This window comes from Lepisosteus platostomus, chromosome 3, assembly GCF_059453375.1.
Source record: "Lepisosteus platostomus isolate fLepPlt1 chromosome 3, fLepPlt1.hap1, whole genome shotgun sequence".
Lineage (NCBI taxonomy): Eukaryota > Metazoa > Chordata > Actinopteri > Semionotiformes > Lepisosteidae > Lepisosteus > Lepisosteus platostomus.
This window is the reverse complement of record NC_142613.1, coordinates 75655117-75673571: the sequence shown is the minus strand read 5'-3', so window position 1 is coordinate 75673571 and position 18455 is coordinate 75655117. Positions and strand designations below refer to the sequence as shown.

Genomic DNA, 18455 nt, shown 5'->3' with positions numbered 1-18455 from the left:
GCTTCTGGGCGTCGTCATTCTTTACCATAGAGTATTGAAAGGAGACTGAACACTGGTGCAAAATGCTCAGAACCGTGAATCTATGTTTTCAGTATCTTTAGTTGTCATCCAGTCGAATGCTCAGAGAATTCCATAAGACCTCACAAAAATTAATACTGACCTCAACAACACCAGTGACGGACATGAAAAAACATCTCCTGGCCCTACCAGGATGATGTCAGAAAGCTGTATACAAATGTGTGGTGAGAAAAGTGGTTTAGCAAGCTAACCCACAGGCAACAATGGGGAATTTTCAGAAAGCTCTGGCATCATCCAGGAGCAATTCCTCCAAGACTGCCGTTCGAGGTTGACCTCATGAATCTGCTGTCTGCGGCAACGTAAAAGAATGTAGCTGAATGAAACTCAAACTGTGGTTCATCCTGATTAGAACATGAAGATGGAGATTATGTTGAAAAATGCCATCTCTTTTGTGAAGAACAGAAATCCAAATCCATCTGCTTTGCTTTGGAGTGATCTTGCACCTCTAATCTAATCTAGATGCCCTGGTTAAAACAGAATAAAAGATGGATTTCATGGTTTGCCAGAATATTTTAGCTTAAATCTGTATTGTCTTGAAAATCTGTTAAACTGTTTTACTTTGTGTGCCAGTTGTCTATTGGATCTGGCTCTGGCCCAATGCACCTCAGACTGCACCGGGTTACAGTATAACCACATTTTAAATATAGCTTTACCGTTACTGGGCTAAGCCATTTTTGAAAATGAATTTTCAATGAAGATTTGTTCTGTTTGTGTCTATTTCTGCCTGATCCTGATCAAAGAACTATGACAAGATTGTTAAGCAATCCAACCCCAGGATGACCGGTTCCAGTTAATGCTGCTGTAACCTTATATGCAATAGAAACAATAAATATACTATATATTGCTCTATAATTATTTGGTTTGGTATCGTCGGTCTTTATATGTATAGGTACTGTACCTCATTAGCAAATGTCCAATCAATAGGAATAAAGCTAGAGGAGTTTCCTAATGGGCTCTCTCTAAAATGCTGTTTCCTTAAGTACAATACTATCAAGCCCTGATTATTTGCTTGCCTTAAGTGCTTCTAATACCTGTAACATGTTTGTCTGTCTCATCTTAATATAATGTATTATTTTTCTTTTATCACTCTGGTGCATTTTGTCAATTACTTCCTTGGTAAACACCTGAGTGAAATATTTATAAACATCACCCACTTCCCCTTCATTAGCTAGAAGTGTGTTATTATCTCTGTGGCAGATTACTTCATTTTTTGGCGTTACAATACTGAGAATGCCTTCTATTTTTTATTTTAACCTTCATCGCAAAGCTATTTTCTATCTCTCACTTAGCTTTTTTAATATTCTTTTTGCCTGTGCTTGGAAATCATTATATTAATTTATATATTAATTTTGTTTATTCCTGTTTCTTTAATGGGTTTTGAAAGTGCTTTCTTTCTCATTGTATTTTTCTTAATTCATGAATACCATTTAGGCAACTGCTTTGTCAACTTTGATTTACTTACCCATGAGTGAATCAAGTCACACAGGGTATGTGATACGAATGAAGTGTGATTGATACTTACCCTTTTTGTTGTTTCCCTAAAAGCACTGCAGTGTTTTCCCCATTTGGAGTATTGTATTGTGTTGTTTTGTGTTGATCAAGATGGCCACCAGTCACCTTTCCTGTTTGTAGTATCACACAAATGATCTTAAAGGGAAAGGTGACTGGTGAGCCATCTATAAATAACCGATGTAAGGTTAGGTGTTTTGTTTAAGCGAATATATCACGATTGCATGACTCTGTTAAAATTTATAAGGTTTTTTTGGATGGTTAAATACTTAATTTTGAGCAAACTGCCCATCTCTGTTAAGAAAATGTGAGTGAGTCCCTTTAAGAGGATGGTCCTTGGAGAGGAGGGGCTATAAAAGGGACTGGGAGAGCTCAGTGTGGAGAGGGTGCCTTGGAGGAAAGGTGTGCAGAGAGGACTCCTGTGAGGGTGTTTTTGTTATCCCTATTTTGATGGCAATAAATCCAGTTTTGTTTGCATTTGAAGACTGCTGTGTGGGAGTTTCTTTTCTTTTCTTTTGAGCCAAACCTGATCACTTGGCTGGTGACATGACCCCTGAGACACGGGTAAACTAATTTACTGATTTGTGTCCAAACAGTTGTATATGGTAGGCAAGAGATGAATACTTGTTTAATTTAAGTACGTCGGTACCATCACTTGTTGATTCGACAATTACAATGACCTGGAACAGTATCACATTATGTACTCCATAGGGGGGCCCTATGTCTTTTCTGTCTTTACAAAAATACTGTACCTGTATAAGTTAGCTATGTTTAGGACAATAAAGTAAATACAGTATCAGCAGTCATTCTTCAAAATGGACAAGTCTGTAACAGGGTAAAAGAGATGGATGACAGATTCCTTAGCAGTTTGTTCTGAGAGAAACAAATTACTGTGTACAAGCAGATATCAAGTAGATGAAGGGTAATATTCCAGCCAGCTATTAGAATGAAAGTTTATTATTGATTTCATTAATTTCAATTTTATTATTTTTGGTAACAATATTACATCATCATCTTATTCTGTCCTTTTCCTGGCAGTGCAGGTGAATGCAGAAAGAGAGGCAGGAGAGCAGGATTCCAGGTTCACTAGGGTTTATTTCCCATGAGAGATTACAAGTGAGTGTGAAAGTCACAGGGGGGGAGGGGTGTCCAAGAGAGAGCACAGCATCTGCAACCGCACGTGAGCTAGAGGGAGAAAGGAAATCTCCCCCTTTATATAGGGGGGGGAGAGAGGAGAGAAGTGACAGGTCAGAGAGCAGCACAACACTGGGGGGCTAAAAGCTGGGTCATATAATAACCCAAAATTTGTTGCATCTATGACAAGACCTGTTATGTACAGTAACTTGTAAATCCGGCAATTAAAACAATCGGAAAGAAATGCATTATGTCTGAGAGAATGCTAATCAGCATCATCATCATCACCATCGTCATCATCAATAAGAAGCAGAAAACGGCAGGAGCTCATTAACTGAAAGGTTTACTGAAACCACCATTTTTCTGACTATTTTATTACTTTTCTTGACATTTTATACTCGTATTGTCCACACGATCATAGGACCTAGGCTTTCATAAAAAATTCTACTAACTAATGTCGATTCTGTAACGCCGCGTAGTTTAGGACCCTGTGCAGACGGTATAATCCGGAACTGACTGGAAAACGGGCTATGGGGAAAACACGGCGAGGAGAGGAATGGAAGGGATGGCGGACAGGGGGAGGTGCCAACAGGGAATCCAGGTGCAAGGGGGGAATGCAGGCAGACAAGTCCAAGGTGAATAAGTGACTGGTACAAAATAGGACACAATAACACACAGGGAAATGGAGCTAGAGTGGTGCCAAAGAAAAGAAAATAACAAACAAAATGGAGCTGGGTAATAAAGTGAGGGGAAGCTGACCTAACTACAAAACAAAACCCGAAACACTCGGTCTTCGGCGTCTTCTAACACCTTGGTTAACCTTCACTAGCTACCCAAAACCATACAAGACAAACGGCACTCACCCGTCCTAAACTAGTGTTATTAATACAGAAATCAACTAAGTGTGTAGAATGTAAAGTACCCAAAAACCTAAACTAACCCTGTACGCAAAAGCTCACACAAATACACAAGTGAACTATGAATACAAACGAGAGTAGACACAAGTAACAGGGTACAAAAGAACACAGACATTGAACATATAACAAGTTTGGGCAAGGTAATGGCAAAATAAACGATAAACACAAACAAACTAAAGTACAAGGAGACAAACAGAAACCAACAAAAGCCAAAGCTATACGAAAATACACACGAAGCAAAACGAAGTCAAACAAAAGGCCTCTTCCTTCTGAAAACCTCCATGTTATATACTGAATAAGGTGAGTTCTGATTGGTCGAGAGTCAATTGAAGATGACATAATACGGAAACAATGGTGTAATGATGGACCAATGGGGGAGGGAGAACAATCAAAGTCAGAAGTGTGGAACATAACAACAAAACACACATAGACCACACACTGGGACTTAACACGCGTTTATAAACAAAACATAATTGATTATTTGTTTATACTTTTGTTACTTTTCCAGAATTTCATCAGAAGGCACACCAGCTGCCTTATGAGTTTGTAACAGATTGCTTGTGTTGTCCACCCCCACTTGTTCTTGACATTTTAATGAGACTCTGTCATAATAGTCCATAGACAACTGATAAAACTGAGAACTCCGTAGCTCTGTCATTCTGAAAACACTGTTGTTCTGCTTCACTCTCAAATGTTTTTTTTTGGTTCAACAGCTTCTCAGATTTGCCGTTCTTCTTCCATCCTTCCAAATCTATCAAAACACGCATTGTTTTTATACCTTTAGACTTCTCAAACATTTGGACTATAAAGTGTTATCCAATAAGGCAAGCAATAGGTAACAAAGGATTAGTGTTCTAGCTTATGTGCATGCTTCAAGCTTGGAAAATTCTGCATGTACACATGGCATTCACTGTAGCCAAAAAGTAATGCAATCAGCCCTAATGTCCCCCAAATTATAGTGAGCAGTATAATGAACATTGTTGTTCTACCAAAAAATGCAAAACCACAACCACTCATCACAAAAACTGTAATTACATTTGCTTTGTTTGAAATAGAAAGCCCCCAGTTCCCTAGAACCCAAACAAAAGATGTGAAAACAGCCCTTTTAATAACACAGCTTTGTATACGATGAAAAAAAAAACATAAGAAATGGGCAGATTTTCCTGTTCTAGATGCATCGCATCCTGCCAGAAACTGAACAATATAGTGTACGGCCAGCACCCACTGGTTTGCTAGGAAAAAAGTAAAATCGTTTTGTTTAACAGGCCTATTCACATTCGTTGTCTGGGATCTGTTTGTCAGACAGTTGCCGTGTTTTGCTGTGAGTGGGGGGTGGAAAGGTTTAGTGTCAGGATTGGAGCAAGCTTTCCTTTTTTTAAAGCACCGATAACTGGTGAGTCACTTCCATCCAGATATCTTTCAATAGCTCTTTCATTATTTCAGATATGAAAAACACCGCTTCCAGGCTTGTGTCTGGTAGACTAATCACAGTGGGCTAAAAATCTAGTTCCATGTGCCGTCCAACTAAAGCGGTCCAAATGCTTTATGTGACATGTCATGTCGTAGCGCTGTTTCACAAACTTTCTCCAAACAGTTATGCAGAAAAAGTATTCCCCATTTACATGGGAAGTACAATCTGAAGGGATCAAAATCAAGTGAGCTTTGTCTGTTTTTGCTTCAGGGAAACTACACAGGTGAATGTGAATTTCTGTTGAATTGATCTGAGCCTTTTGAGAAGAGAAATGTTTTCAAAAACATTTAAATTTTTTTAAAAATATATCATTTCAACACCTGAAACTGCACACATACCAGTGTCTAGTAAAATAGGACTATTTATACCTGCATACAGTATGTCAAAGTTAAAAAACTAACACTTGGTCAGAATGCAGACCCAAAACTGTCTACAGTTCCAGATTGGTCAAACTCTCCAAAGCAAATGCCCAATGGGATTTTTTCTATAATACCTCCAGTTACATACAAAAGTGATGTGCTTCTCGTGTGTTTAGGTTAGAAGATTGTCGCAGTCAGAAAGAGATAAAATAACATTTTCAGTATTGTATTTAATGCTCATTATCTGTACAGGCATTATGCTCATAATTGTAAAGTAAACAACCTATGAATTAATATAAATTAGAAACATACTGTATATCATCATGTGTGTATAAAGTCAAAAGGTCAAAGCTGAAGGGATTAGTCCCAAAAACTATAATAGTGAAATATATTTATTTATAACACTCTAATATGCATTTTGTTATAATACTAGTGTCATGATGCAACACAGACATAAGATAATGTGATTCTAATATTGCCAGCGAAAATATGAAGACTTTGAAATGTTTTCATAAGCATATTTGTGGTCAGGTTAAGCCAGAGCAGACTTCGAAGAGAATGAAATATGCATTGCACAATGTGAAATACGTGTTCAGAGACGTCATCAGTATCATAAAGCTTAGAGGCTTATCTTTAAAGATTTCTTCTGCAGTACAGGAATAAGGCAGTTTAGTATTATACTGTATATAGTAAAATAAAGTTATAATGTTTCATGTGGTATTGTAGCCTTTCATGGCTTGTCTGCACTCTTTATAAAAGCATGTTTCCCATTAATTGCAATACCTATTTTTCCCTAATTATTTTGTCAATAACTATCTACTGTATACTTCAGAGGTCACTCCTTTATTTGTATATTGAACTTTTCCAAATATGATCTGGATACAATTATTGTAACTCATACAGTTTTGAACATTGTGTTTATTTTAATGTAAGGTCTTCCAGAAGAACTGGAGGGACTAAAATGTCATAAATCCTGCTTCTTTATTAAACTGCATCTCAGTTAAGGAAAGTTAATTTTCAAAAATGATATCTCCATGCTTTTTCATGGTTATATCTGTGACATGAATACTCCGAGTGCTGCTTGCGTCATGAAAATATTTTCCGGTAGTTTGCTATAATGAACTCGTTTGTCGTCAGCCTTCCTTATCTGCTAGAGCTGTGCTGCACTTTACATTCTTTGCAGTTTTTCATTTGATTGGTAGGGCATTGAGACTAAACAGTATGTGTACTGGTACCAGATTGAAAGCATCAAAAGTATCATATTGAAAATGTATACAGTATAATGCTAAACTGTTACTTAGTGGTTGTTTCTCCATCTTACTTTTTTAGGATAAATACCATCTGGCTCAGGCACCTAAGAGCTCCTGTTTGAGTCTGTGTCAGACTCTCTTCATCTTTAAATAAGTGGAAATCTTCACCCAGGAAATATATAATGTAGGACTTATTCAAAGTATATATATCAAAGTATATATATATAAGAAATATATGTAGGACTTTTTCAAAGACACAAGAAAGTTTGTTTTTTTCATTGTCATATCATTCACTGGAACTCTTTGATCCCATTTCACCTTCCTCTGAACAATCTTCAGTAAGAGCCAATTGCTTTACTGCAGGATATGTTTTTTCAAAACTGAATGTTACTGTGTTCTAATTCTTTTAGAATTCGTCCTCAGCATTTATTCAGATAAGTCCATTTTGAATTGCACGCGCACACATTGTTCCTGTCCTGTCCAAAGTGTTCATGCGCAATTACCGGGCAGGCATGCTCACTTTGGATTGATTAGTAATTAACGCTGTCTGAACTAGAGGTGGTACAACATAAACTGTGACATAAGAAATCAGGGAAGGATACAAAAGAGAAGCCATCCAGAGACTACTTTCTGGGCAGTGTGGTGGATCTGCGCCCGTGGCTGGCCGGTTTGCATCCTGCAGCCGGCAGAGGAATCCCACTCCGTTGGGCCCCTGAGCAAGGCCCTTCACCCCAGCTGCTCCAGGGGCGCCGTATAAATGGCTGACCCTGTGCTCTGACCCCCAGCTTCTCTCCCTGTCTGTGTGTCTCATGGAGAGCAAGCTGGGGTATGCGAAAAGACAAATTCCCAATGCAAGAAATTGTAAATAGACAATAAAGTGATCTTATCTCCTATCGTATCTTTCATGGTGGCTACTGTAAGCAGGTAATTGTTAGTTTGAAGTGTCACAATACTGTGCCATCCAAAGACCTAGAGCTCCACTAGAGGGCTCTGGCAGGACCCATTCTTCTGTTATTGCTGGTCACAAAGGAAAATGTATTAATTACTGGACTACTGTCTGTGGTTCATGGGCACTGTCTGGAACCTCTGTGCCGTTACTGTGCTGTGCTATTCCATAAGGGAGCCTGTCAACGCCTTGTGTAATTAGCTGCTTGTTGTGTAAACCCTCCCCGAGAGATTCAGTTCACAGCAGGGCTGCACTGAGCTCTCTGCTCGGTTATAATACCTCCCTGCTGTCCCTTTAAACAATAAAATCATAATCGTTCTTGCAGGCCTTCAGCTGGCAACCACAGAGCTTTGAGGTTCTTAAAAACTAATGAAGTGGAATACATCTCTGGAAGTAAATATTCTGCAGACTTATTGTGGTGTATTTTCCAACAGCGATTCATAAAAGATGACCAGTTGTGGTTAATTACTACATCAGTCATAAAATGTTAATTTCGACCGTAGATCTCTTTAAAACATTACGAGGAAAGGTTGACTGCTCCATGACTGTTGATCCAATTTACTCATTTATAATTTTCTGTAGGTTATAGCTAATATTGTAATTTAAGTCCATAGACATTAACATTCTTGTTTATTTAAAACAGATTTTAAATTTAAGAGACTTGCCTCAATGTCTTGTGTCTTGATGTCTGACTTCCAAAACATTCCTTAAACAACATTATTAAATATTCGCCTTGTCTCAGATGATTGAGACCTGTTGACAAAATACAGCATCTGTGTCCTTTAACCTTAGTGAATGTCATGCAGGATGCTTAGGAAATACTACTGGCAAAACAAATTAAAGTATCAGATTGTGGGTTTGCTGTCAGGTGTTAAGCTCAGTGAGGCTCAATGTTATTCAAAGGCAGCTGGAGATGGCTGAGGCAGGACTAAGAGTGACAGAGATTGTGGATGGAAAGGGCGATCATGAGCGCTGTCATAAGGGCGGGAGCAGACAGGGAGGCGACACTGCTGTTGTGGGGGACTGGCAGAGAGATTGGAGCCACTGAGCTGTGTTGGGTAGGAGACTCCTGACTGGCAGGCAGACCAGGTTCAGGACAGACTTGGAGTCTTTCAGGCAGATTCAGGAAGAGTAGACTTCGATGTTGCAGGTCAGCTCCACTAAGCCCACTACCATGGTGTCACGATCATCATCCATCCTCCAGAGGGCGCTCCCACCCTTTTTGTGTTTGTTTCATTATCACGTACACCTGTCCCTAGATTCACCGTATTATTTAAACCCGGTACTCTGGAAGCTCGCGCTCTGCACTGGAAGACGGACGCCCAGAGGCCCGCCTAGCATCAGGTCACCCTACGTCCACGGCTTGAGGGCTTAGGCTTCCGAACAGCGTCCTGACCAAGCTGAGTATGGGGCTCGGCGTGCCTGGCCTCATCACTCCATTTTTAATCTCCTCGTTCCTTTTCCCTGTTCCTGTTTTTAACCGTCTTGTCTTGGATGGATTCCCTTGTTTTGGTTTTTGGACTGCGCCCTGGATTTCCTGCATTGGACTTTGCTTTGGACTTGCTTGCCAGTGTTCCTGGATTCCCTGTCGGCACCTCCCCCTGTCCGCCATCCCTTCCATTCCTCTCCTCACCGTGTTTTCCCCATAGCCTGTTTTCCAGTCACTTCCAGATTATATCGTCTACACAGGGTCCTAAACTACGCGTCGTGACACATGGTCTTGAAGCAGCTCAATGATAGAGCACCTGATCAGTGGCATGACAAGGTTTAGAAAGTGTGGTCTTGTCGGACTGAGCACCCATTCATTGGTCTAAGTGGGCTGGGAAATGTGGCCCAAGCAAGTCCAAGTATAGACAGGAATGTGGCTCATGCAATGTACAGTAGATAACTCAATGGAATAATGCAGAAATAAGTCGATATCCAATAAGGATGGAGCGACCATATGTAAGGCCTTTAAAGGGCTACTTTCCAGCATTTCTGTCTGAGTTTGAATTCTTTTGCACTGTGCTTAGTACTTTAAGATTTTGGCCAGTAACAGACAATAACAGTGCTCTTTCATGTAGTTTTTTTCTTTAACAAGTTCACCCTTGAAATACCCGATGACACTCATCTTAGATATTTCCTTTTTTTAAAAAGCAAAGAAAAAAGTGAAACTCTGTGATTTTACATACCTATTGTGAGATGTTTTGGAAAAATCCAAAAGAAGAAAGAAAGAATTTCTGGCAGTAACTTCAACACACCCTGTACCATTTTAACTACAGTACATACCTCTGTTTTCTTCAGGGCAAAGACATAATTATGTTGAAGGAGTATGTTTAATTTCACAGATCCTCCTGATAGAGTTTTTTTTTCACTGAAATTCACCACCACACATAGTTTTATGTGTTGTTTTTGAACTGCTTAAACACCAGTGAGGGGAAGCTTGTGAGATCTTCTCAGAAAATTCCATTGAGTAGAAGCTTTGGGCAGGATGGGTTTCACTCAGGAAGCCAGTGGAACGTCTGAGAGAGTACCAAAGCCACAAAACACATTTAGAAAATGGACATGTAAGTTGAAACCAGGTTTTGTAAAACCTCAAAGTTTTGTGACTCACCAGTAACAGGAACGTTAGCTGTTACAATGTTTAAAAAGGGGTAGTGGGATGTGACCATCTAAGATTAAAGAGTCAGATATTTCTATTCATTATTTTAGTTTTGTAAATTGAACTAACAGAATTTTCTTCTACCAAAACAGTCTAACCACAGTAAAAATGACTACTGATCACAACATCACAAACCTTTGAAACTTAATATCAACCACACAATTTCCATATTAGTCGTAAAAGTCCTGTGCTGTTTATTTTCTTTATCAGATCTCGGTTTGCAATGACTGAGAAAAATAAAAATGTCTGACAGTAAGGGGGCATGCATTCAAGTAGTTCCTTCAAATCTTTATATAGTGACCCCCGAATGCAGAAACTGACATTTTAAGGGTGCTAGGACACTTTTTCCCTCTGCAGGAGGTTCTTTTTAACTTCTAGAACCACCAGTGCACACACATACAGGACTAGACACAACAGATGCTGCATCTCACAAAATTTCCCTTTTTATTACAGACTGTCAATCTATCCATCACACAGAACCCAAGACTCAAGTTATCCATGGGAAACATGCATAGACCATATGAAGATCACGGAGCCCCTTTCCCAAAACCCGGTTTCCCAAGGAGATGTCCAGCACCTCCATTCTTTAAAACCAGCTTGCGTCGGTGACCTGGTGTGCCTCAGTCCACCAAAGTGAAGAGACGCAATGTAATCCTTAAGTGGTCTTAAGCATCCCCTTCAGTGGTGACCAACTGTATCATTGTGGTCCCTCATGCCCTCCCCACCATGTATGTCTCCGAGTCCAGTTGTGGCCAGGGGTGGGGAGAATGGCGTCAGTGCTTCCCCCAGCTGCTCTCTGTAGAGACCCTGGTGTCTGAGTCCTCTCCTGGGTCTGAACCTGCAATCTTTGTCCCCCTCAATTCTCCCCTCTCAGATCCTCTTCTGAGTCCTCCTGACTGGGGTTCATGAAAACCTCCTTGGTCTCCTCCTCCTCCTTTTCTCCGGGGCTCAAAACTCACCCTTGGGAAGGAGGGCTGGAAGTGTCCCTTTGATGCCTTGGATGTGGGCAGAGTCATCGGCTCGGGTCTGGGTGATCAACTGGCTGCATGCAGACAGAGAGGCTTAACAATGCCTTGTCTATTCTTACCCTGCTCTAGAGACCCCGAGACGTCCAGTTAGACGCGTCTCCCTAACCCACATCTCAGATCCAAACTGTTTGGTAATTAATGAGTGTCTCTGCAAGGAGAACCTCTGATCAGTGGGAACCTCAAGAACAAGGAAAGACAAATGCACCACTGGTCATTCTGTGCAAACTGAAGACAAAGTAGTGTCACGCCCAGTACACCTAGAGGGCTCTCTACTGCTCTCCTGTTCCTAGTTCCCTGTGATTATTCATGTCTTTCTGGTGTGTCTTGTTGTGTAGCCTATTTACTTCCTGCTTCTGCTCTGCTCCTGCGCTCAGCATTGGGGTTCGGATGTCCTGAAACCCGCCTAGCACCAGGTCGCCCCACGTCCGCTACCTGAGGGACAGGTTTCTATACGGCATTTCCTGAACAGCTGAGCCTGGGCTAACCCCTGTCTCGCCACTACACATAGGGGCTTTTTCGCTCTCCTGCCATTCCATGGTTTGTCCCTTCCAACATCCGTGACAGGTAGTCCTGCAACAGCTGTGCCCCACCAATTAAATTTTATTGCTCTATATCACTGTCAAGAAACTGCCCACACACACACACCCAAAAAAAACTACTACTTTCTCACAATACAGAGATACTTGTTTTAGTTTTCACTGCTGATTTCCAGCTCAGAACAAAATGTTCTTTCCCTTGAGGTATTTCTTGACCTACCTAAAAGCAGTGAAATAACTTTACAGAAAATGAAAAAAACAAGTACATGCGCCACACCCACTAAGTTTAGATACAAGAAGGAAACTCCAATGTCATCGGAGAGGAATGGAGGCTATTCAGCCCATGTAGTCTGATTGGTAGCTAGGATTGATCCAAGGACTTAATCCAGCTGTTTCCTGAAGGATGTCAGGGTTTGTCCATATATATATCTTATATTATTCCATATAATTTTATGAATCTCCTAAAACACTCCAACCAGTAGTCATTTCTTCTGTTAATCCGGTAAAAATACAGACTCATCAGTATTTATTATGGTCTATACTAAAGCATCTAAAATTCCTTTAATTCTGTCATTATTAAACCTAACAAGCATTTGCATGAAGATGTTACAAAAATTCACATTTTGCCTTAAGAAGATTCAAAGAAATGTATTCCATTTGTCATGTGTGGAATCAATGAGTGGCTGTTTTTAGTGCATCTAGATTTAGATCCCACGTTTTAAGTTTGTATTCTGGATGGATTTCTGATTCCTTTTATTATGTTAAAAAAAATAAAAGACATCTGTATGAAAACTACTAAATTAAATTGTAATATCCTGTGAGTAAACAGAACAGGCATTTCTCTTAAACACATTCGTGTTTCTGTTAAACACATTCTACCTGAATCATTAAAATTAAGAAACACAAAAATTCAGAAATAAACAGTTTAATTTTTTCTGCCTTAACATATCTATATCATTCATTATGCCATCAGATTGTTTTCATGCCCATTGTGTTACCAGAATAAATCCTGGGTTTTAGCAGAGATTGGGTGTGAGGCATGTACAGTAGTTAAGTTTCTTATAAATTCCAGTGTTGCTTCTCAACAAGTGTATCGGGCTGCTGAGTTTAGGTTAAAGTCAAATTTACAGACAACAATAACAATAATATTTCCTTACATTTTGACAGCACTTTTCTGAACACTGCACTCAAAGCTCTTTACAGGTAATGGGGATCCCCTCCACCACCACCAGTGTGCAGCCCCACCTGGATGATGTGAACTTTGTCAGTATGCTGACCACACACCAGCTACTGTATCAGTGGGGAGGAGAGTAATTCATAGATGGGGATTATTAGGAAGCCACAGCTGGTTACAGGCCAAAGGGAAATTTGGCCAGGACAATGGGGTAACACCATTTAATATTATTCCTATCGTTGTTAATATTTAATATTGTTATTGTAAAATAACCTCTGTACCTTGCTGGGAGAGTGTGAGCTTTGAGTGCAGCTGGTGAGATCTGAATCAGATGTCCATTGGATGCTATAGGAAAAGCTGTAGGTGATGATTCAAAATTAATGGCGGTGTATAAAAAATAAGATTACAAAATGAGTTTGATGAAATCTGCAGCAGCCAGTGACTTAAGACAAATTTAACTGGCAACATTTTTCATTATAATGGTGACTGGCGGGACTAAAACATGCTTGTTCTACCTTGGTGAAATTATTGGAGGCTCAACCTGAACAGACATGTATCTGGCACACAGCTGAGGTCCTATAGTTCACACATCTGTTCAAATCCAGGATCTGCTACGGAATCGTTGGTGGCCACAGGGGTTCCCTAAGCAGCAATGCACCAGTGGGAGAGCTCCACCCACGATGCACAGGCCTGAGCCTGGGTAGCCACGGCCTGCTACTCAGTGGTGACCCCGGTGACCTGGTAGTGTCTGTGACGTCAGGGACGGCCACATCACCACGTCGAGTGGCGCTCGGGGGGCCCTTCGGCAGCTGCAGTGTGAAACAGATGGCTCTGACGTCTCACATTTCAGAGAAAAGCACATGCAGTCTCCGCCCGCAGTGTGCAGGAGTCATGATCAGAAATGTATACATGTAGAATATATGTATTGTGATAAGAGAAACAACTAGAAATTCCAATAAAAAAAACAGCACCTTTTTAAAAAAATGTCTTTGCTGTAACCTGACCGTGAGTGTATGATGAGTGATTTTTCGAACAAGCCAGGAAAACGGATGTCCAAGATCACGACGGACTTCCATCCAGGGGGTATCCTGCCTTGCGCCCCTACAGTAGCCTGCCTGACTGGGCTCCGGCTCCCTCATGACCATGATTGGATAAAGGGGTTATAAAATGAATGGATGGTCACCCAAGATGAGCGTCATTTCATTAGGGACACCGACATCCAAGACGTAGGTGCTTTGTGAATGTTTGGATGTTTGGCTGAGGATGAGGAGGCTCGAAGCCCGTTCAGAGAGAGGTTAACTGTCTCTGTTGGGCAGCTGCAGGGTGGAGATGGGGTGGAGGAGGAATGCTTGAGATGAATGCAAAGGGAGGTGTTTGTGTTCAATATACACAGCGTAGCTTTTTTCTGTAACGATGGTGATTAGGTACAGCTGTGTAAGATGGGCATGCCATTGTTATCCCTCCCAAATTTCGGTTAATAACTTCCATTTTTCTGCAAACGAGAAAAGTGTGCTACTTTAGCTGCTTTCCTGTCAGGTTGTTAAATTAAAAATTGTCAGCATATCAAGGAAATTAAACCATTCAGAACAGAACTACAGTATACAGCTTATCTGATGTGCAAGCAGGAATACGTGAGATCAGATCCTCGGACGTAAGGGAAAGAAATTCCCTTCAGTGCTTGTCTTTTATTTCCCCCAGAAAGGCAGAAATGACTTCAAAGGCGAAAAGAAAAACTGGAATTTACACATTCTTAAAAACTCAATCTGCAAGGTTTTGGCACTGATTCTGTGGGGCCCAAAGGCGAAATGTTAAAAAACACAGCACTTCAGTTCACCATTAGTCAATGCTGAGTCAAGATAATATTGTTTCAAATTTACACATCTTCTCACAGAAACATGCTTAAGATGTATAAGGTTTCTTCAAAGAGGGCTCTGGCTGGCTTAGGATGTCTTTTATGACAAGAAAGTCATTGTATTTTCTTTGTGTTTTTTCTGTTCTCAAAGACCTGAGTTTTTTTTTACAGACTACTGAATCATCGGAAAAGAGATGGATTAAGGATTATCGGCTTCTAAATCAAAGGGCAGGAAATATGAGAGAAACTACAATAAGTTGCAGGTGCATTAAAAAGTACGCCCCCGTTTTAATATTTATTCTAAAGCACTCAGTGCCTGGGTGGATAACAATTTCCATTTGTTCAGGATCTAGGGTAAAGGCTTTTGTACTTTGAAAATGATATATGCAAGCAAATGTTATTTTTATTACATGCTAAATGATTTTAGTGTACATTGCTATCAAAACTGTTTTAAGAAGTTACATGTTCTTATTTAGTAGATTTTCCATGTGAACAAAACAGATTACACTTCAGATGAGGCCTTGTAGAAAAATAAAGAGATCTTCTTCACCACAGCACTCGTGAAAATACTGTATGTGTTTTCATTATTTGCTTGATCATCTACTACAGTACATCTTTATTGGGCTTGCTTACGGGAAAGCAGTCCGCAGCTGAGAGCTACCCCCTTCTCCAACAAAGGGTTAAACAACAAACTTTATTAACATGTGGTAGAGGGAGCCAGAAGTCTCTCGTGTACCGTGACATTGTTCCTATGTTCTCCATATGGTCCTTGCATTAGAATCTTACATTTGCAATTATTAATCTTTGCATGTTGCTAACATGCACACTTGCTAACGCCAGCTATGATTTGATTGAAACCTCTTCTTGAAATGTCTTTCCTAAAGCCACACTGAAACTCACATGGGCATTCAAAAGTCAACAATTGCAACAGGTAAATTAGGTTGCTAACTGGAGTGGGGACTCGCCAATAATCTGACTTTAAACCAGCTGTACTAGAAAGAACAACCCAGTTCAGATGGGAGAAAGAATACAATTAAACATCCTCATCACGCAGCAAAAACTGGGAACTCTTTTTTGCTTCAGGTTACATACAGGCCAACAACATCGCTAAACATAGCACCTTATATATTCATTTTCGTCTTTAATTTAAAAAGACAAAAAGATGAAAAATTCTTCTCAGGGGACCCATAACAATTCCCATCAACTTGGTCATTTTCACTTTCCGCTTTACAAGGGGACATGTCGTTTCTACAAATTCATAAATTTTTATATAAAATGTCCAGAATTTTACAACTCTATTTGTGAGTTTCAAAAGACAATTGTAGTTTTGTAACACTTGCAGTACCACTAAGAGAGCACTTGAAGGGACTGAATTTAAATAATTATCTAAGCCTAATGCTCAATTTTGCTATGCCCAGGTGGGTCCGAGTGCTCAGGCCCTCCCTGGTCTCTGTGGAGACCGGTCACATGCATACGAGGAGCTCAACCCCGCCAGGCGCTACACACACCAGATCCAGGAGTCTGTCCCCACCACCTGCCACACGTTAAGCTTCATGAGCACAGTAGCCCCAATACTCAGGGTTGGTTATTGATCTGCTCTTAGTCAAGCTCTGTCCTGTCCTGCAAGTTCTGTGTTTCCTGGTGATCCTGTGCATTCCTGCTTCTGATCCCGGCCCAGTTCCTGCTCAACCTGGAGTCTAAGAAGTCTTCTTCTTGTTTCCAGTCCAGTCCTCGTTATCCTCTCTAGTCCTGCATCGATGTGCAGTCCCACTTCTGTTCTCAGTCCAGTTCCTGCTTGCCTGGTAGTCTGCGCAGTCCTACTTTCTGATTAACCCGTCAGCTACTGTACATCACTCCTTGTTCAACCACTCCTCTCTAAATAAACCAGCCTGTGTCACCCGCATGGACCCGTTCATTACTCAAAAACGCTGCTAGATACCGTCCATCTGGCCCCGGCCTAAAACAAGCACAGTATGTCTGAAAACCACTGCTTCTGACTCCAGCGAAGCACTGCAATGATCACTTGCGTGGGCTCTGAGGATGAAGTGGCTAAAAGCTGTGCAGACTGCTTCGTTGTGAAAGGGGAAAGGACGCAGATACATCCACAACGTTAGTACATGAACCAACAAGAGTGGATACTTCCAGACTCCTGGTCCAGAGGGAGGGCTGATCCTGTTATTTCCCACATCACTATGACTCAGAGCCCTCATGGTGACGAGGGGGAACAAAAACAACAGATTCCAGTCTCTCAAAAAGACCCCAGCGCCACCCTGAGTCATTGTCTGTCCCACACAAGAGCACAAGAGCTACATTTCTTAAAACAACTGGCACTCAGAGAACACAGCATGTCATAAACTGTATAAGGCTGAATTAAACATCACCAGGAGAATGAGGCCTTATGTTTGAAAACAAAAGGTACCATGTCTATGGCTAGTGTTTAAGAATTAATGATCCCGACTAATGAAAAATACTCATGTAAAGCAAGCCTTTGAGAGAAATAGTAATGAAATCAACCGCTATACATGCTAAAGAACAGGAACAGCTGTGTATGAGCTGATTTTTGTCTTTATTTTAATTCAAATGTATTAATTGCTTGACAAAATATCATTTGATTCAAAATATTTTAAATCTTTAGCCTTCCAATCGAATGTTAGGGGCTGTCCTCTCTGTTTGCAAAATGTCACTCCTAAAGGTTTTTTAAATGAGAAAATGTTTATTTTTACTGCTGGTAGACATGTGCTGTTGTGTCTCTCCACATGGCGTGAACCTCTTACAACCGCAAAGGAAGGCTTAACAACGGAAGATAACGTTCGTGTATGACATGTCAACCTTTTAAACTTTAAAGTTGTAGCATATGGTTTTGTTTAGATACTGTATGTACATGTATATATGGAAAACATACTGTTGCTTATTTTTGCTCAAGGCTTAACACTGTTATCTGTAAGAAACAGTTACAACATGCACTCATAATGCTCTAATCTCAAATAAGACCTAACAGTTGTATTGAAGTCATCCATATATATATATATTCATGTGCCCTTCATCAGCATGTAAGTCTTTCACTATGTTGGGAATGTTGTGGTGTGATAAACTTGTCCTAAAGATAAAATGAACTTCCTTTACTTAGGTCTCAGCTATGTGATAAATGTCTGCGTCACAGTTCCAGGAGGAAGTATTCTTATAATAATTTACTGTGGGCAATGACAGCTGCCTTGCCTGCAAAATGATAGAAGAATCTTGAAATATCCTTCCTGCGCTCTGAATAGCCACATTAAACCCATGGCAGCTGTATTTGACCTGGAAACACTGGTATCCAAGGCAGGACCTTGCTACCATCTAGGCAAACAAGTTAAAGTTCACAACTTTCTGACTAAGCTTCATGAGAGGGAGCTGTTGTGAAATTCCTCTAAAGCTGCTGGTAAAAAATTGAATAGTTCTTTTAACGTGTCTGTTGGCCAGTGCCAGAGGACAGTTTTACAGGCATTACTTAATGCAGATTTTCCAGACAGAATCAACACTGTCGTAATAGTGATACACATTTTCCTTGGTTTTACTATGTA

At 40.5% G+C, this 18455-nt stretch overlaps 1 long non-coding RNA gene across 1 annotated transcript; it reads left to right on the top strand.

Annotated features, from left to right (window-relative positions):
* The first annotated feature begins 4602 nt into the window (after positions 1 to 4602).
* Positions 4603 to 17428, top strand: LOC148675489 (uncharacterized). Its single transcript, XR_015935541.1, has 4 exons — positions 4603 to 5031; positions 10759 to 14269; positions 15067 to 15170; positions 16314 to 17428. It is a non-coding gene; the product is annotated as an uncharacterized LOC148675489 (long non-coding RNA).
* Positions 17429 to 18455: the final 1027 nt, after the last annotated feature.